General features: G+C 49.6%; 1 protein-coding gene across 9 annotated transcripts in view; it reads right to left on the bottom strand.

Annotated features, from left to right (window-relative positions):
* Positions 1-20,683, bottom strand: part of RC3H1 (ring finger and CCCH-type domains 1) — an 828,931-nt gene that overhangs the window by 570,406 nt on the left and 237,842 nt on the right. The window lies entirely within an intron of this gene.

Here is a 20,683-nt window from a genome sequence, read left to right as displayed (position 1 = left end):
ATGCGTTTGCCTGAGGCCTCAAAGATCTTGGACTCTTTGTCTGGGGGAGGAGCGTCACCAGTAGTTTGAGAGTTCGCCCTCTTCCGAGCGTTGGAAACAACCAAGGAGTCCAATGGCAAGTGTCCCTTGATATATGTAGGATCCGTGGGCGCTGCCTTATATTTCCTGTCGATGCGAGGGTTGACCACACGCGCTCGGGTCAGCTCCTTGAAAACCTCCGTTGCATGTTTAAGCACCCCCTTAAGCATCGGTAGCGTTTTGACTGACTTTTCGGCTACTGAGAAGGTGTTGAATAAGAAGTCCACATCCACGGGGTCCGAGTGCAGCTCGACGTCGTGGTTAGCAGCAGCTCTCTCTATCAGAGCATTGAAGGCCGTCGAGTCCTCAGTCGGGGACGTCTTGGCCGCAAAAAGTTGTGTCCTGACCCAACTGCGGGTCCTCCGTGTCGCCTCCGGCGGACCACGGAACGTGCTCCTCCTCCGGATCCGAGTAAGCCGGATAGTCGTACTCGGCATCTTCCTCGTCCGCACCCGCTGCGGCGAAATGCGTCGGCGAGTGTCCTAGGGTTTGTGGGGACACAGGTTCCACCAAAGCCGAAGAGTCCTCAGAGTCCCTTTTGTTTTTGAGAGGGATCTTAAAATGTTCCAACGCCGGCTCCGTCGTGATCTTCCTTTTGAGGAGCGACAGTTTTCCGGTGTTGGCGTCGATGGTTACCTCACGACGTTCCTCTTCAGCAAGCGGTTGGAGTCGAAGCTTCGACACCACCAAGGCAGCTTTCGGTGCCAAAACCTCCTTCGAGGGTCCACTCTGCTTCGGCGCGAAGGCCTTCGGCGCCGACTTGGGAGGAAAGGTGAAACGGATAGGCGTTTGCTCCTTCGCAGGCTTAGGCGTGAGCTTTGGCGCCACAGTGCCCGACGCGGGAACCACACTGTCCTTTCGAATCGGCTGCAGGGATTCCGCCACCTTCTTCGTCAAGGCCGGAGAGGGCTTGACCGGCTCGAGCGACTTCTCAGCATCGAGAGCCCGATCACCCGCATGCGCCTTCTTCGGGGCCGACGCCCCATGGCTATGCGCGTCGTCGCCCTGACGCTTCTTCGGAGCCGACTTCGGGTCCACAACCCCTTTCGGAGCCGACTTCGGGTCCACAACCCCTTTCGGAGCTGACGCAGCCGCGTCGGACGATTTCGCCTTCGGCACCGACCCCGAGGGCTTCGGGTCGGCCATCTTGGCGTGGCTCTTCGAGTCGGCCATTTTGGTTTTCTTGGAAGTTGACGCCTCCAGAACCTTCTTCACCAGCGCAACTTTCACTTTCGGTTCCGCATCCGAGGGTGCGTGACCAGTTGGCTTCACTTTCGTTTTCTTCGACGTAAGTGATGGTTCATAAATGTCCGTGACCGGGCCCGGAGGCGGGGACGTAGGACTCATAGTTAGATCTTGGGTAAGGCCCGAAGGCGATCCCTCGACCTGGGTCGTATGAAGGGTAGTAACCCCCGAGTATGGTTGGGGATGCTCCTCCTCCGAGCTATCACCCATCGTGGCAAAAGCCTGATCGTCGTCCCCTACCTCGTCGGTGACTTCGTCAAAGTTCTCCGCACCCTCGTCGTAGGTTTCCCCCTCGGACGCGGGATTAGAGTCTGAACCTTGCACGTCGTCTTCTCCCTCGACAGATTCCTGGAAAATGTCATCTGGTGGGGGCGCCGTAGCCGATAACTTTGCCTGGAGCCTATTGGCCCGACGAATCTTTAAAGTCTTCTTGCTCCGGAACTTCGAACACGCCATGCAGGTGTCTTCGCGGTGATCCGGTGACAAGCAGGTATTGCACACAGGGTGCACGTCGAGGTGTGAATATTTAGAGTTACACACCGGGCACTTCTTAAACGGAGTTCGCTCCATAGCAAGAGTGTAGTGTAGGCCCGTCCGCGCCGAAAGCACGTGGAAGGGCAGCAAGAGATCGGAGCTGAGAGTCTGAAAGAAACCCGTACGCAACTATACCGACGCCCAGCCTAAAGACCTTTTGGTCTAGAATCGAAGTTGAACAACTATCGGTTCCGACAGAGGGAACCAAAACACATCCGAACCCAATGGCGGAAAAAAACACACTGTAGTCCAGGGGAGGAGCCACCTATCTCGTGATACTTCGAAGACTCTTCCAGGACAACAATGTGCAATCATCCGGACCCAACACTAGGTGGCGATCTATGCACAGATATGAATTCAGCAGCCCACATGCCTCGAACATTCCTATATTCCGCCCTGTTGCTCCAGCTACTAGACAACCAACATCTTATTCGACAAAGCCCCCTCAAAAGATACCCCCTATGAATCTTACCCCAGACTCCTATCCCTATGTGGTGGTCCTTACTAATGTACCACCCCTTTCGGTTGGACAAAGAGAAACCTTCCAGATGCTGAAAAACAAGGTAATGCACTGGTTAAGGGTAAACAGACCACTACCAGGGGAAGTGGATGGGCTGATAATAGGGGCAAGGAGGACAGATTGGATTGGTTGTACTCCCAAAAACTTGGGGGGGACTGTATTGTCGTCAATTTTCAAGACCCCAGGGTGGCAGGTTGGATAACGAGACAGGGCTGAGGCACAAGTAGTGGTGGAATTGGTATTGTCGATCTTACCTTTTTCTACCCAAGACCAACATGCGCCCAAGCAGGTGCGTTTAGGAATTTAAGTTGTCCCAACAACCCCCCCCCCCCCCCCCCCCCCCCCAGTAGGGGTTGTCCCCTCTGCTACACATTTGCAATGGCATAACCATTATAATGGCCTGAACTATAACTTTTTGGATGGCATGCAATGTTTGGGTTGGGGTTGTTGACCAAAGTTTGATTATCTGAATAGTAGGGGAGGCACTACTTGTTGGAATTTATGTGGGAACCTTAATGCTTCTGCTTTGAATACTAATGTGGTGTCAAACGAAATGAATGCTGGTGAAAAGATTGTACTTGTGGAGGAAGCAAGCGGGGAGTTAACGCAAAACCAGGGGAGTGGGGAACTATGTGGTGATCTGTAATCTGTACTTTATGCTGCCTGTTGTCATGCCATCACGGAATACTGTGATGTCACCTGTGGGGTCGATGGGGATTCCACTCGAGTGTTCCTTGTGTGGCAGTTGCAGCTGCTGTGTCTCTTCTACTGGCTGGACGGCTCTCTTCTCTGAAATAAACCTACAACATCCTTCACCTGCCTCAGCCTCATCCTTACATTGGCGACAAGGATGGTCAGCTGTTCTTCAGCTGTTTTCAACTTTCAAAGGGACATCTTCGTTTGAATTACTTCGAGGTTCAGGACCCTTTATCACGTTTGTCCCAGCAAAAGTCGACACTCATGTGAGTAAATTTAAATTGCCTGCTGTACACATAGAGAGCCGTCACAGCCGTCGGACTTTTATTCACTTTTTCGGTGCTTTATTTTTCGACTTTAAATGAGTTTGAGCAGCGTGTTAAATTACTGACTCTTTTCATACGCCAGCCAGACTTTAACTGGATAAGTGAGAATTTAACAAAGCTTTACCTGGGCCAGCTGAGCTAAGCGAGACTGTCTCTTTGCTTCCGAAGCTTTCCTTACCTCCCGCTCTGCCCTCCCAGTGCTGCGTGTTTTCTCTGCCGCTTGTTCCTTTCGTCTCGGCTTGCTCTCCATTGTAATGACGCTGTAGAATCTTCAGCGTACTTCTGTCGAGTGCCATGCCGTAACGTCTCTACGTATGCTGTCTGTCATAGCAACTTGGAATAGTCACGACGTTCACTCCTGCAGCCTTAACAAGCTGTTTTGTTTATGCCTTCTTCACAGAGGCCTGCACGTCACAGAGGCCTGCACGTCACAAAGGGTTGCACGTCACAGAAGCTTCATCTTCACTGATCTTCATAGCTTAATTCCTGGTGTTCGTAACCAAGTGCTCATTCTCGCTGACGTGCACAGCTGATTAATCTAAAAGCACTTGCCTTCGCTGATGCGCACAGCTAATTTTTTCTCATCGTTTGTGCACACAGCTTTAATTTTTAGCACTCTTTAAAAGTTATTCCTACATTCTTATGTACAGAGAAGATTATTTACACGCTGATGTGCACAGCTTTGGTGCACAGAAAAGGGCATTTTTTCACGCTGATGTGCACAGCTTTGGTGCACAGAAAAGTGCATTTTCACGCTGATGTGCACAGCCTTGGTGCACAGAAATGCAAATGCTACTTACCAGTATGCATCTGTTCTTGGCATGTAGGGCTGCTGACATTCATATCTGTGCATAGATCGCCGCCTAGTGTTGGGTCCGGATAATTGCACATTGTTGTCCTGGAAGAGTCTTCGAAGTATCACGAGATAGGTGGCTCCTCCCCTGGACTACAGTGCGCATGGGCATCGCCTCCATCCCCAGATTGTTTTTAGCCATTGGCAGAGATGGAGTGAAGTATGTGAGTGATGACCATGCTATGAGCATATATAAATATGAAGACTGCAGCTGCTACAGGCGCCGGGGAGGAGGGTGGGCGATATGAATGTCAGCAGCCCTACATGCCAAGAACAGATGCATACTGGTAAGTAGCATTTGCAGTTCGAGGCATGTGGGCTGCTGAATTCATATCTGTGCATAGAATACATAGCAGTCCCTCCATTAGCGGCCGCCGCCCGTGCCAGCTGCAGCAGTCTGAAAAAGTGTTTTGAGAACAGCCTGACCAACAGCTGCCTGCTGTTTGGAGTGCACGTCTACACAGTAATGCTTAGTGAAAGTATGTGTGGTAGACCATGTGGCTGCCCTACAAATATCTTCTAAGGGAATGTTACCTAGGAAAGCCATAGAGGCCCCCAACTTTCTGGTGGAGTGGGCTCTCGGTGGGATAGTGAGAGTGCGTTTAGCTTTAGCGTAACAGATCTGAATGCATTTCACAATCCACCTAGCGATCCCAGCTTTGGAGATAGCGTTTCCCTTGTGGTGTGAGGCAAAAGCAACGAAAAGCTGCTTGGTTTTGCGAAAATCTTTTGTCCTGTCCACATAGTACATCAAGGCTCTTTTAACGTCAAGGGTGTGGAGCATCCGCTCCGCCAGCGTCTCTGGGTTTTGGAAAAACAAGGGCAACTCAATTGTCTGGTTCATATGGAATTGAGACACAACCTTGGGTAAGAATTTAGGGTTAGTGCGGAGCACAACCCTGTTAGCATGTACTTGGAAGAAAGGTTCTTGGATGGTGAGCGCCTGCAACTCGCTAACCCTCCGTAGCGATGTAATTGCTACTAAGAAAGCAACCTTCCAAGTCAGGAATTGAAGCTCACAAGAGTGCAGTGGCTCGAAGGGAGGACCCATCAGTCTTGTAAGAACCACATTGAGGTTCCATTCTGGAGCTGGTGGGGTCCTTGGCGGAATGACTCTCTTGAGTCCTTCCAGAAAAGCCTTGATAGCAGGGACCTTAAAAAGGGACAGGTGTTGCCTGTTCTGGAGGTATGCTGCCATAGCAGACAGGTGAATGCGGATGGAAGAGTACGCCAAATTGCATTGATACAGGTGGAAGAGGTAACAAATGATGTTTTGAATTGAAGCATCTAGCGGGTCAATATTGTGGTTAACACAGTAAATGACAAACCTCTTCCATTTAGCCGCATAACAAGCTCTAGTAGTGGGCTTCCTTGCCTCCCGAATGATGTTCATGCAATCGGGAGGAAGATTGAGGTAGCCAAACTCTAGGACTTCAGGAGCCAGATCGCCAGGTTGAGCTGTTGCGGATCTGGGTGCTGAATGTCGCCATAGCTCTGCGTCAGAAGGCTGGGAGTGAGATGAAGCCTTTGATGCGGTACCACGGAGAGTTCCAGAAACGTGGTGTACCACGGCTGGCGAGCCCACGTTGGAGCAACCAGGATGAGAGTCATCGAGTGCTGCCTGAGCTTGCGTGCCACCAGCGGTATCAGAGGTGCTGGGGGAAAAGCGTACGCAAATCTGCCTGACCAGTTCATCCACATCGCATTGCCCTGTGATTGCGGGTGTGGGAACCTGGCGGCGAAGCTTTGGCATTTTGCGTTCTCCTTTGTGGCGAACAGGTCTATCTCTGGATGACCCCACCTTTGGAAGTACGGTTGGAGTTCTGATGGATGTATCTCCCACTCGTGCATTTGATGACTGTGCCTGCTGAGCAGGTTCGCCATCTGGTTGTCCTTGCCCGGGAGATGCTCCGCCATGAGGAAGATGTTCCTCTGAATGGCCCACTTCCACATGCTCTGAGCCAGATGAGACAGCTGCGGAGAGTGTGTGCCTCCCTGCTTCTGAATGTAGTACATGGCTGTCATGTTGTCCGTCCGGATCAACACGACCTTGTTGCACAGATGTACTTTGAACGCCTTTAAGGCCATGAAGATTGCCATCAGTTCCAACACATTGATGTGCATCTTCCTTTGCTGTAGTGTCCATAGTCCCTGCACTGTGTAGTGGAGTACATGCGCTCCCCATCCCTGGAGAGAAGCGTCCGTCGTCAGGATAATCTGTGGCAGAGGCTCTTGGAATGGTCGGCCCTTGCAAAGGTTTTGTGGATTCCACCAATGCAGAGAGTTGTATGCCCGACCGCTCACCAACACTAGGTCTGTCAGTTGCCCATGAGCCTGAGTCCACTGACGTGCCAGGCACTCCTGAAGTGGACGCATATGTAGTCTCGCGTGCGGGACAATGGAGATGCAGGAGGCCATCATGCCTATCAACTGCATGAACACCTTCGCTGGAAGCGAGTGTTGAGGTCTGAATCGTTGGATCAGCGTTTGGATACTGGCGATTCTCACTGAAGTTGGCTGCGCAGTGGCTGCCAGAGTGTTTATTGTGGCGCCCAGATACTGTCGTACATGGGCGGGCTGGAGATGGGATTTCGGGTAGTTAAGAGAGAATCCCAGATCGTGCAGGAGATGAATGGTGCGGGACACGTGGTCGGCGCACTGTTCTGTTTTTGCTTGAATGAGCCAGTCGTCCAGGTAAGGGTAGACGTGGACGTTCTGGCGTCGCAGATGCGCCGCCACAGTCGCCAGGCACTTCGTAAAGACCCTTGGCGCTGTGGTGACCCCGAACGGCAGAACCCTGAACTGGTAGTGCTGGTCTTGGATCGTGAATCTGAGATACTTCCTGTGGGAAGGATGCAGGGGGATATGAAAGTATGCATCTTTCAGATCCAACGTAGCCAGGAAGTCCCCCTGTTGAAGCAGAGGGAGTACCTGCTGCAACGTGAGCATATGGAAATGCTCCGAGAGAATGTACCAGTTGAGGGGCCTGAGGTCCAGGATGGGCCGCAGGGAACCGTCCTTTTTGGGGATTAGAAAGTACAGAGAGTAAACCCCTGTACCCCTTTCCTGCAGTGGGACGAGCTCTATTGCCCCTTTTTGCAGCATGACCTGAACTTCCTGCTGCAACAAGAGCAAATGCTCGCCGGACATAGGACGGTTTCTTGGGGGTATGTTCGGTGGAGTGGATGTAAGTTCCAGACAGTAACCGTACTGGATAAGAGACTTGACCCACCTGTCCGTGGTGATGGATTTCCACGCGGGCAGGAACTGCTGGAGTCTCCCCCCGACCGGTGTTGTGTGGTCGGGGGGCAGTGACAAGGCGTCACTGCTTGTTGGCGGCGGCGGACCTGGAGCTGTTGTTTCCACGTCCCCTGCCCTTGATGTTGTTGCCTCTGTAGCCACCTCTACCCTTATTGGTGTATGAGGTTTGGGAATTGCTCTTGTAGTACTGGGTGGATTGCGATGCCTGACCCCTTGAGGTGCCTCTGTTATTGGAGGGCGAAAGGAACCGCCCCGAAACTGCTGAGACTGGAGGGCCCCCATAGACTTAGCAGTGTCTGTATCTTTTTTTATTTTCTCAAGTGTCGCATCCACTTCAGGGCCAAACAAATGGTCAGGATTAACCGTCTGGTTCAGAATTGTCATTTGTATATCAGGTTTAAACCCTGAAATCCTAAGCCAAGCATGCCTTCTGAGCAACACACTAGTGTTGATTGCCCTGGAGGCCGTATCAGAAACATCTAGCGCACATTTGATGGAAGCGTTTGTGATGAGCTTTCCCTCCTGAATTAACATTTCCCCTGCCTCCTTGTACTGGTCAGGCAAGTGCTGCAGCAGTGCTTCTAAGGTGTCATAATGAGCCCTATCGTAGCGTGCAAGGAGGGCCTGCGTGTTCGAGATGCGCCAAATGTTAGCTGCCTGTGCAGCAATCCGTTTCCCCGAGGCCTCAAATATTTTTGACTCTTTGTCTGGGGGAGGAGCGTCACCAGTGGTCTGTGAGTTCGCCCTCTTGCGAGCGTTGGACACAACCAAAGAGTCCAGTGGCAAGTGTCCCTTGATATATGTTGGATCCGAGGGCGCTGCCTTATATTTTTTATCAATGCGTGGATTGATGACACGCGCCCGAGTGGGCTCCTTGAAGACCTCCTGCGCGTGCTTGAGCACTCCTTTGAGCATTGGTAAAGTTTTGATTGACTTTTCGGCTACAGAGAAAGTGTCAAATAAGAAGTCCACATCCACAGGATCGGAGTGCAGCTCGACATCGTGGTTAGCCGCAGCTCTCTCGATCAACGCGTTGAAGGCAGCAGAGTCCTCCGTTGGCGAAGTCTTCGCCGCAAAGAGTTGCGGTTCCTGACCCGACTGCGGGTCGTCAGGGTCGCCTCCGGCAGACCAAGGTTCATGTTCCTCCTCCGGATCCGAGTACGCCGGATAGTTGTACTCGACTTCCTCCTCGTCGCCATCCCCCGCGTTGGAGTGAGTCGGGGAACGCGACAGGTCACTCGGAGACGCCGGCGCCAAAGGTGCTAAAGTACCCGCAGAGTCCTTCTTGTTCTTGAGAGGAATGCGATAGTGTTCTAACACCGGCTCCGTGGTGATTTTCCTTTTGAGGAGGGACAGTTTCCCGGTATTGGCGTCGATGATGACTTCATGACGTTCTTCCTCCGCGAGCGTCTGGAGCCGAGGCTTAGCCACCACCGGAGACGCTTTGGGCGTCGACACCTCCTTCGAGGGCACCCCAGGTACCTGCTTCGAAGCGAAGGCCTTCGGCGTCGACTTCGGCAGCAGGGTGAAGCGGATAGGCGCTTGTGCCTTCGACGGCTTCTGCGCGGGCTTCGACCCGCCAGCTTCAGGGTCCGGAAGCTCCGCGACCTTCCGAATCCGCTGCAGGGACTCGTCGACTTTCTTCGAAAGGGCTGGAGAGGGAGCGACCGCCTCTCGTGATTTCCCTGACTTGGGAGTAGTGTCGGCGAGAGGCACCGTCTTCGGAGTCGATGCGGTACCGTCCTTGGCTCCGACGGGCGGAGCCGGGGAAGCCAAGCTTTGGGATCGCCGTGACGCTTCTTTGAAGCCTTCTTTGGGTCATCGACCGCGACCATCTTCGGGGCCGACGCAGCCGCGTCGGACGACTTCGCCTTCGGCACCGACCCTGAGGCCTTTGGGTCGGCCATCTTGGCGGGACGGTCCATGTCGGCCATTTTGAATTTCTTTGCTTTTGACGCCTCTAGAGCCTTCAGCACTGCTTTCACTTTCGGTTTCGAAACCGGAGGCGTTGAACCCGAGGGCTTCACTTTCGTTTTTGGAAATGTGAGTGGCACCTCCAAAATGTCCGTGGCCGGGCCCGTAGGCGGGGCTGCTGGACTAATAACCCGGTCTTGGGTAAGGCCCGAAGGCGATCCCTCGACCTGGGCCGCAGGAAGGGGGTCGGCCCCCGAGTCAGTCCGGGGAAGCTCCTCCTCCGAGCTATCCCCCACGGTGGCAATGGCCGTATCGTCGTCCCCTACCTCGTCGCCGGCTTCGTCAAACTCCTCGTCTCCTGCGTCGTAGGCCTCCCCCTCGGACGCAGGGCTAGAGTCCGAAACCTGTTGGACATTGTCGCTCCCGACGTCTTCTTCGAAGATGTCCTCCGGCGGGGGCGCAGACAGTTTGGCCTGGAGTCTCGCAGCCCGACGAATCTTGAGGGTCTTCTTGCACCGGAACTTCAAGCAGGCCATACACCTGGCCTCGTCGTGGTCCGGCGACAGACAAGTGTTGCACACTGGGTGCACGTCGAGGTGCGAGTATTTCTGGTTGCACACCGGGCACCGTTTAAACGGAGTCCGTTCCATGTCTGGAGCGTCGTGTAGGCCCGTCCGCGCCGACAGCACGCGGAAGGGCAGCGAGAGTTCGGAGCTGAAGAAAACAGTAAACCCGAACGAAAACGATACCGGCGCCAAGCCTAAAGACCTTTTGGTCTCGAGTTAAGAGAGTTAACAACTATCGGTTCCGACAGAGGGAACCGACACACATCCGAACCCAATGGCGGAAAAAAAACAATCTGGGGATGGAGGCGATGCCCATGCGCACCTATCTCGTGATACTTCGAAGACTCTTCCAGGACAACAATGTGCAATCATCCGGACCCAACACTAGGCGGCGATCTATGCACAGATATGAATTCAGCAGCCCACATGCCTCGAACCTCTTCAAGCTGCAAAACGACTCCTACTGGTAAGTATCCATTTCGTTTTGCAGTGTGAATCCTTTTCTGGATTCACATGATGTGCATCAGATTAAGTAGCGGTTTCTCCTTTCTTTGGGAGGCTGTAGTAAGAGGAAGACTTTGCGAACAGGTGTTGAAGTACCTTTTGTCCTACTTGTGCTTCCTTATTCATTTGTATGTCCACAGAGTAATGTTTGGTGAAGGTGTGCAGGGATCCCAATGTAGCTGCTGCACATATACTGTCTATGGACACTTTGGCCATAAATGCAAGAGTCGCGCCTTTCTTTCTAGTAAAGTGAGTTCTTGGTTGTACGCTTCGTCTTTTACGTGCGGAGGTATTGCATAGTTGGATGACTTGGACTATCCATCGTGAAATTGTTGCTTTTGTGAAAGGCGTCCCCGTGTTTTAGTATTTGAGTAGGCAACAAACAGCTGTTTGCTTTTGCGAGTTTGTTCTGTTTCTGTAGATCGCATAGAAGAGCCCTCCTCACATCCAGAGTATGGAGGCTTCTTTCCCCTCTTGTGTGAGGGTCTTTGAAGAAGACTGGAAGGTGAATGCTTTGATTCAAGTGATACTTAGACAACTCTTGGCAAGAATTGTAGGTTAATTTTTAAGATAACCTTGTCTTTATGGATTTGCACGTATCGTTCTTGCATGGTTAACGCTTGTAACTCACTCACCATTCATAAGGATGTAATGGCAATCAGAAATGCTGTCTTAAAGGTGATGTGTTTGAGGGCTGCCTTATGCATGGGCTCAAATGGTTCTGTCATAAGTTGCAAGAGCACTGTATTTAAACGTCACATGGGGGCTGGAGCTTTTCTTGGGGGAGCAGTTCTTTTAGATGCCTCTAGGAAACTTTTTACGACAGAACTTCTGAAAACACTCTTGCATGATTTTCCCCTGGTGTAAGCTACAATGGCTGCAAGGTGTACCTTTATGCATGAGTAGTTGATGCAACTGTCTAGGAGGTGAGTTAGGTATATGTTCAATGTTTGTGTGTTGATTGAGTCAATTCGGTTGTTAGCTGGCCACCAAGCAGTGTACCACTTCCATTTTTGTGGCATAGCATAGCCTTGTAGGTTGTTTTTTTGCTTCCTTGAGAATTGTTCATTGAGGCAAGTTTAGGTTACCAAACTCTACGTATTCAGGTGCCAGTCCGCCAAGCTTAGCATTGCTGGTTCCGAGTGGAAGATTTGGCCCTGTTGCATGGTTAGTAGGTCTTTGTCCGCTCTGAGTTTCATTAATCGTCCTTTCTACAGTTATAGCAGACTTGATTACCATGTTTGTCTGGCCCATTGTGGAGCAATGAGAATTAGGTTTGGCCCTGGTTGTCTTGCTTTTTCAAGAACTCTTTGTATTAGAGATATTGGTGGAAAAGAGTATGCAAATGTCCTTGAGCAATCTAGTGACAGGGCATTCCCTCTTGACAGGTGGAGAAGAAACCTCGCGGCAAGGAACTGGCATTTCTTGTTCTGAATTGTAGCAAGCAGGTTTATCCCTGGGGTCCCCCTGAGTTTGAAGAAGTATTTCATTTTCTTGAGCTTCAATTCCCACTCCTGGGAGCAGTTGTACTGCCTGCTCAGATCTGCTGTTGTGTTGTATATTCCCAGTAGGTATGTTATTTGCAAATTGATTCTTTGAGAAAATGCCCATTGCCAAATCTGGTGTGCTAGTTTGCTTAGCGGGAATGATTTGGTACCTCCCTGTTGGTTGAGGTAAAAAATTGTGGTGGTGTTGTCGGTTTGAATCAAGACAGTCCTCTTGCAAATGCGTTTCCAGAATGCTTTCAATGCTAGGACTACTGTTTCAATTTCCAAGTAATTGATGTGTTTTATGGAGTTGAGGTCATTCCACTAGCCTTGTATCTTCAGTTCTTGAAAGTGCGCTCCCCATCCGTTGAGGGATGTATCTGTAGGGATTGTCACAGAAGGAGTTGAATTTTTTAAAGGTATGCCTTGTGTTATGTTGTTGGATGCCCACCATTGTATTTCTGCTTGTAGTCTGTGATTAACAACCAATAGATCCCCCCCAACTACCTGTGGCCTATGACCAGCTGTTGTAAAGCCATTCCCGGAAGGGACACATATGTAGGTGGGCATGAGGTATAAGTGGGATGCATGACGCCATCATGCCCATGAGGTTCTCCTCAACTTCAGAGATTGACCCTTCTGGTAGAGGGACGTTTCTCATTTATTGGCTTTTATCCTCTTGTGTAGGGTAAGCTTTTGAGAGGTTTGAGTCTTGATCCTAAGAAGTTTTTTCCTTCATAGCTTTGTGGAGGATTTCTTGTGATTTTTTGAGAATCCTAATCCTTGGAGCGTGTGGATTGCTGTTTGAACATGGCTGAGACATTTTTGTTTTATGTCTGCTCTTATAAGCCAGTCGTCTAGGTAAGGGTGGTATTTTTTTCAGTTCGATGCAATACCCGTATTTTACGAAATTTAATATCTAATTGTGTGTGGTGATATTTCGCCACTGATGTAGGTATTGTGATATCCTGCCTCACACTGGTGTTGTGTGTGGGTCTCTTCCTGTGCAGGAGTTAATTTCAGCTATTTCCTCTTCCTCTACAGGGCTCGCCTCTGCCTCTTCCTCAAAAGGTCTGCTTTGGATGTTGTTGCCCAGCTTTGGTATCCTGCTTGTTGGTTTGTTTGTTAACCATTCCGTTGGCCCTGTTGTTGATGAGACATATGCTCTCCTTGAACAAAAGCTCCTCTTCTGGTGGGTTTTCTTCCGTTAAACCCTCCTCTTTGAAGGTCCCTCTTTGTTGCAGGGCTCCCATACCTCTTGAAGTTTTGTTGACTTTTTAATCTGCTGGAGCAAGTCATCCACTTCTTTTCCAAATAGTGCCTCCCCTGTAAACCGTCTGTTAATGATGGTGGTTTGTACCTCATGTTAAAAACCAGTTATTCTAAGCCAAGCATGCCTTCTTAGTGTGGTGTGTGTGTACATGTCTGCTGCTAGTGTCTGCTGCGACGAGTGCGGATTTAAAGCATGTGTTTGCGATGTTTTTGCCTTCCTGGACAAAAGCGTTTGCCCTTTTCTTGTCTACTTCTGGGAGCTAGTTGATGAGATCCTCTAGGTCATACCATTGTTGGTGTCCGTATCTGTTCAGCAGGGCATTAGAGCTTGTGATGCGCCATTGCGTCACTGCCTCCTTTTCCATTTTTCTGCCTACCATATTCATTTGTTTGCTTTCCTTCTCTGGAGGTGGTCTACTGTTAGAGAGGGCATTTGCTCTTCTCCTGGCCGTGGTGACAAAGATGGAGTCAGGCGCTTTATTTCCCTGGATATATTTTGGGTCCTTGAAAGAGGGTTTGTACTTCTTTTCGACCCTTGGTGTTAACCCCCTTGCCTGAGGCTTGCTCCTTGAAGTCTTCTTTGCCTTCATCCAGGATGCTTGGTAGCATTGGTAGGTATTGTGTCCCCTTGTTGGCTGGGACTAGTGTTTGAGAGAAAACATGTGTCCCCTTTTTCCTCTTCAATGGCAACCTCAAAAGAGTCCACTGCTCTCTTCCCTAATCCATTGTAGAAGGCAATGTCATCTGGTTTTCTGTGTCAAGGTCATTCCATTGGTCCTCAAACGTTACAGAGGCTTCTTCGTCTTCGGATGTGTCTATGTATTCCACGTGGTCTTTATCGCGCGCCCGGGATTGGGGGTGAATCTAGGATCTCCTCTTCTTCTCCTTCGGCATCCTCCACACCTTCAGCTTCTACATTGTCCAAGGTGGGGATCTTAGGAAACTGGATTTCCTTGAGTGAAGCGTTGAACTCCTTTTTATGGAAGAGTGCTGCCATTTCGGCTTCAAGCCGTTTTCTTTTCTCTTCGGCCTCGAGGGCTCTCTCCGTGTCAGAGACTGGAGATTTCCTTTTCTTGCTCGCACTTGCCTCTGGCTTCAAGGGAGGCTTAGTTCCCTTGGGGGTTTGTGTTCGACCCTTGTTTCTGGTGCCTTGGGCGATTTTCCCTCGTCAGCGTCCTTTGGTAGGGTTCCGTGGGGTTCTTTAGATCGCGGTTGGTCTTCAATCGCCTTTTTCTTTGATGTTGGAGCTGCCTTAGACTGTGCCTTATTGTGGCCCTTCGGTCGAGACGGATGTGTATGGTGTCTTACCTTATCCGTCTTCTTCTCTGTGTCCTTCGCCATCCTTTTGTGGGTGTGGGTTTTTTCCAGAGTCTACCTCCAGAATTGCGATATCCGATCCTTTGTGCGCCGGTTCTGCTGGAACTCCCTGGTGCTCCTCGACGCTAGAGGCATAGGTCCATCAAGGAAGGTTTCTTCAGTGCCTGGGACATAGTGGGCCTCTCTCTGCTTTCGGCGTGTCCGGAGTGTTTTTGGCAGGAACACCGCGCAGGCCTCACTGCCCTTGCCCTTGCCCTTGCCCTGCGGATCATGTTGTGCGAATTTGTGGTAGCACTCAGGGAAGAATTAGAAAGGGGTATTTTTCATGGCCACTACCTCGCTTTTTGTCAAACCTTGATGTCTTGGATGTTAGGAATGTCGTTCTCGGAGTAAAGTTGTGCACTCTGGTTGCGAAGTCTATGTTCGAGACTGGTTTTCTATTCGAAATCTCACTTTTTTTCAGGGCTTTTCCTGAAAACTTCTGAGCGCCCCGACTTGCTCCCAAACCCAACGATGGAAAAAAGAATCTGAAGATGGCTACCACACAACAACCTCTAGGGCGTCGTCTGACGCCACACAAGTTATGTACAAGACACAAAATGGTGGTCGATGATGCCCAGAATAAAACAAAACTGACAATTCCAGACGCAACCACTAGAAGGTGGAATAATGCACAGCATGTGGATCCAGAAAAGGATTCACGCTGCTGAACATTAATTACAAAAGGAACATTTGAGTTTATCAATGAAAAGTTTGATACACTATCATAAATGGAACAAATGCATTTTTATAATTCTATAGGACTTTGGAAATGCAGTCCATGGCACAGATCATGTAATGGCCACCATTTGTATGTAATAGGATGTTGGAGGTGGTTGCTCGAATTTGCTTTGGGGCACAGGGTTAGGTGGATCTTCTTAATAATTGGGCACATCTACCTGGGATCTGACTCTTCCCAGACCATTCTCGGAGCGGAAACTCCTCAGGAGTCTGTCTCTGGTACATGCGGCTTGTTAAGAAAGTGCCCTCTTTTGCATGGTTGCCCCCACTTTTTGCTAAACTGCTGATGTGCTTTCACTGAGTATGCCCTGGGTTCCTGCCAAACAGGTGCACAGGGCCTATGTTCTTTCCCTACACTGCATGGAAAATAAAATCCAATTGTCACTCTTTGGCCACAGGTCAGTCCCTTGTAAATGGTACACAGGTACCAAAGGCACTGTGGCCAGGGAAGGCCTCTACGGGCTGCAGCACTTACTGTGCCACCCTTAGAGGCACTGTACCTTTAAACACAAACACTACCTTTGCAGGCTATGTATTTTTGGTGCAGAACAAAGTGAAGAGTCGACATGGCACACTTGTGCCATGTCTACAACTCACTGCCCTGGCATAGGTCAGCTGCCCCTCTAGGAGGCTGCACTATACCAGTGGTGAGGGTACAGGTGCATGAGCTCTGAACCCCTGCAGTGTCTAAGTCCATTCTTGAACACTGTAAGTGCAGTGCTGCCATTAATAGTATATGGTGCTGAGAATTTGTCATTACGAACTTCACAGTACCATAATGGCTTTACTGAAAACTGCAAGGTTTGGTATCAAACTTCTCAGCACATGCCCCCTGAAAAACGACCTAACAATAGTGTCCAGGCTGAGTGCCTGCTCGCCAGCTGCCACCCCCAAACATGTTGCTGGACCCCTGGGTCAAGAGCCTGCTGCTCTCTGGAGTCTAAAACAATGCACATCCTGGGACGAGGTGCCAAGCCTCCTCCCCCAAGATGGGTAGGCTCCACGAAGGGGAAGTTTCAAGGATTGCCGCCTTTGTGAGCTTCCCCAGGCCTTTTGCTGCTTCCAGCAACTGGCACCTACCGGTTCGGCCCCCCACTATGGGCTGGAGAATCGGCGGCAAAACCATGTGAGGAAGGGAGGTGTGCCCATCTTTGCCAACTCTACCCCTCCAGTGGGGGAGGCGAGGTGAAGCACAACTTTCAGACCCCGCCATCTTGCAGATGGGGGGACCCAACCAACCAGAGTGAGGCATATGCCCCCTTCCCACTCAAGGGTGTCATAATAGGGGGTGTACCCACCCCAAGAAAGGGACTCATTGGTTCCAACCTTTACCTACCTGTAACGCCCCTAAATCTAGTATTTAGGCCCCACCCGAACCTTGCCTCCTCAGACAATAACAGACCAAGAAGAAAAGAAGGACTGAAGAGCTGTGCTGAAGCTAAGAGGACGCCCACTGACTTAGCCCCAGCCCTACTGGCCTGTCCCCACCTCGAACCTGCAGAAGCAAAATCTTGGTGTGTCCTGCAGCCAGCAACTTCAAGAACTCCGAGGACCTGCTCCACCTTCCAAACCAAAGACTTTGTCTCCAGTGAGCACCAGATTTGCTCACCCACAGACTCTGGCGCTGGCCAAATCCACGAGTCTGCACCACTCTGCACCAGACCACTCTACACCCACGGCCCGAGTGGCCCAACCCCACGAGGAGGTCTCTCCGGCGATCCTGACCTGAGATCTGTTGATCTCTGACCTGCCTCAAATCTCCCATCGAAGCCTGCAGCCTCTTTTTGGAGGATCCCGACCAAGACGGGAGATGGTAAGAAAACCTGACGCCTAAAGACACCCCTGCACCAGAAGTCCCACGGCTTTGGGTGACCCAACAGACTGTGTCCAGGCATCCCAACTTACCTCTCCAAACGGTGGTCACCTGCAGAAGATCTTTCCCCAAGCCTGCAGACTTTGTTGAAACCGGAGAATTCCCATTGAAATCAAGAGGGCCCTGGATGCCAAAACAGCACCCTGCACCCACCAGCCCCTGCGGGAGTACTTTGGGTGATAACTCGGATCCCCCTTTGCCCTGAGCCTAACACCAAGAGCTTTGCTCCCACAACCTTGTGACCTGCTCTTCAGCAGCCATCAACTGGAGGCTCCCTATCCCCCATTGGATAACATTGGGCCTCAACATTCTGCACCGGCCGCCCTAGTGCCGCTGAGGGTGTTTCAACACTGCATCCTTGACCCTGGGGGAACCCTGGTTCTAACCCCAGAATACCAACCCCCACAAATAACTACTTTCCTGTAAACCGATAACCCGATTTCCTTCCCTGGGATTGCATGGACTGCTTTTCTTGAAAATTGTTGTGTGGGGTTGGTTGTGAACGAGAACTTGGAAAAATGCAAATACTTAAAAACTGCTTTACATACCTTTTCTCAAGGCAATGTCCAAGTGTGATAGCTGGGTATATCGCACTGGGTAGAAAAAGTAATCCATAAAGTAATCTGAAAAGTAATCCAACAGTAATTTCCACTGTATTCAAAAGTATTTACATACCTGTAACAAAGTCATTTTCATTCAGCTTACTTGTATTGTTCAACTTGCCTTGAAAAGTATCACTTACACTAACATGTGCCAAGCTTGCTTGGTTTTAGAAAATAAATACTACTAAATAATATTTTTTATACGAACAAATTGGTTTGAGTTCAGTCTTTGAGTGTGTGACATTGTGTACAATAAATGCTTAACCTTACCCTCTGATGAAAACTTACTGCTCGCCCACACTACCACAAATAGAGATTAAGGTGTTATCTAATTTTACCTCTGCCTACCTTTGGGGTTCCATTAGACTGTGCACACTATACCTCATTCTGGTTTAGTATATTAGGAGCCAGCTTCCTACACCCACTAACTCCCATCTGGGAGCGTGACTCCGTGTTTATGTGAACGTATCAATGCTAGTCTCTCTCTCCTAGTATGGATGTCTCCCTGCCGTGAAACAGGAGTCTCTTTCAGGGTGCAGGTCTAGTCCATGTCCCAGTACATGTGGTAAGTGTAACTGTAACTTGTACCAGGAGAGGTGTGGCACAGCGGCCAAGGTGGCGCGGGTCTCATGATTTGATCCCCAGCGCGGGAGGCAGATCAGCTCAGCATCATATGGCTCTGTGCAATAGCTCACTTAATATCCCCGACGGTCCCCAGCACTTTGAGACACTTGGGGGTGATTAGTTTACGCTTTACAAATACCGTGGTTTTTTTTGGTTTTTTTACCTGTGCAGCCGTATTCACTATTTTCCTGTTGGTGCGCACTTGGCTCTTGTGCTTGCGTTTGTCTGCTAGTCCTTGTGTTTGCATTTCTAGTCCCATGTTAATGGTTTTCCTGTCGGTTTGTTCCCTGACCTCAAATGTGCTTTTCTCACATTGGCATCTATTCATTAGAATTTGAAGGATATCAGGATTGACATTAAACACCTCCTCACTCCAATAACAACACATGTTCTACTTATTATTATGCAGAGCCCTACTAAAAGGCTGATAGAGCCCTTTTTAGGTCGAGCCTGGGCAGTGCATACGCTGCTCTGCGAGGCATGGTGTATTAAGAGTATAGACTTGAAGCACCGCCCACATTTTCCATTGGCTTGTGTCATTGTCCTGCGGAAATGCTGGCTTCTGATTAATTAATAGGCTTGTTAGTCCCTCCTTAGCACCGCCTTGTCTTCATTTGTAACCTCAGATGTGGACTGTTTCCATTTGCTTCTGTTGTTACACAGTAGGTCTGTAAGCCCTAGTTTCTTAAATGAGTTTCTCCTACTGCAGGCATTCAGAGCGCCATGCGCTCTTTCACCTTTCCAAGCAGCCCAGGACAATGGCGGCTGTGTATTTGAAATGAAATAGATCTCACATTTACAAGAGATTGAGCTATTGACATTGTAAATGATAATGCCTTATATTTACATTTTAATGATCAAAACAGATTAATAAAATGCATTGTCCTTTATTAGTCTTTGAGATCCCACTCAGTTTCCTCATAGAGGCGAATGATTACGTCCGCCTGTTGGTTCAAACTACCTGGAATGCACGCTGCGTTTAGTGGGTGAAGTTCTGCACCACCAGCAAAGTGGTCTTAACCTCTTGCTTTCCTGTTTGTTTAGATTGTGCATGGTTGTGATGGTGTTGGTTTGCAACAATATGTTGTTCTTTGTCAAGAAACCGAACGATAGCCTAGAGACCAAGATGGGTCGCGATCAGCTAAAGATAGTTGAAGAAATGTAAGCTCCCCTCATCTGTCCAATGGCCTTTAATGGCAGATGGACCAGAGGAGCTTTCAATGTCTTTGCAGAGTCTTCTGTTGAGGATATTTGGTCTCTTACACCAGGAAAGGGATTGTTTCATTGAAAGATTTAAATGCAAATTGTTCAGTCTTTCATACTATTCATCTTCTAGGCACCACTACAGGGTTCTCACATGAAGTCTTGCTTTCAGGGCAATGTAAATATTGGATGCAAAAGAACCAAAAAGATAGGAGATTTGCCAATCTGTCAGACTGTTGGTGCTCGAAAGAAGAGGACACTTGTCTCCGAGAGATGACACACTCCTCTGAAGTATCCACTTTTCATTTTACGGTGTCTATCGTTGCTCCCACGTAGGACAGACATTGCACTGGCATGGAGACAGACTTTGGAAAGCTGATTTGGAGACCTAGTTTGAAAAACACCAGTGTTTTCTTAAAATCCAGCTCCATCTTGGACTAGGTGTAAGCTTTAATTAGTCAGATTCCCTTTCTTTGCACGTGAGCTGCTGCTACTGCCATACATTTGTAGAGAGAACATGAGGCTGCTTTTAGGTTGAATGAAAGGTCTGTGGATTGAAAATGTGAGTTCACTACCACAAATCTCAGACACTTCCTATGATGTCCTGCTCTGGGGATGTGGAAGTAAGCATACCATGGACAGATTTGGTGTAGTACACGCAGCCAAAATTTCTCTTGATGTATCTATTGGTAAGCCATAGATCTAGAACATGTCTGTATTTCCATTTTGAAACTTTCTTTTGAATCAGGAAGTGCTTGGAGTAAGCTTTTAGTCTTTTTTGAGATGGTGCCAGCTTTCGTCCACATTTCTCCAGTAAGACAGACATTTAGCTCCTGAAGATGGTCAACTGGTGATTCCACGCTGATTTGGCAGGTACTGGTGGTATTTTGGCCTTGAAACATAAATAGGATCCATGGCCCATAATGTTTAGCACCCTCTTGTCTATTGTGATAAGACTCTCTTTCTGATGTAGAGTTACCTCTCCCCCACTGGAGCGGTAAAAAGGGTATGTCCTAGTCTGTTCCCTC

This window comes from Lissotriton vulgaris, chromosome 1_1 (genome assembly GCF_964263255.1).
Source record: "Lissotriton vulgaris chromosome 1_1, aLisVul1.2, whole genome shotgun sequence".
NCBI lineage: Eukaryota > Metazoa > Chordata > Amphibia > Caudata > Salamandridae > Lissotriton > Lissotriton vulgaris.
Note: the sequence above shows the minus strand (reverse complement) of the source record. Positions and strands in the feature narration are given on the sequence as shown.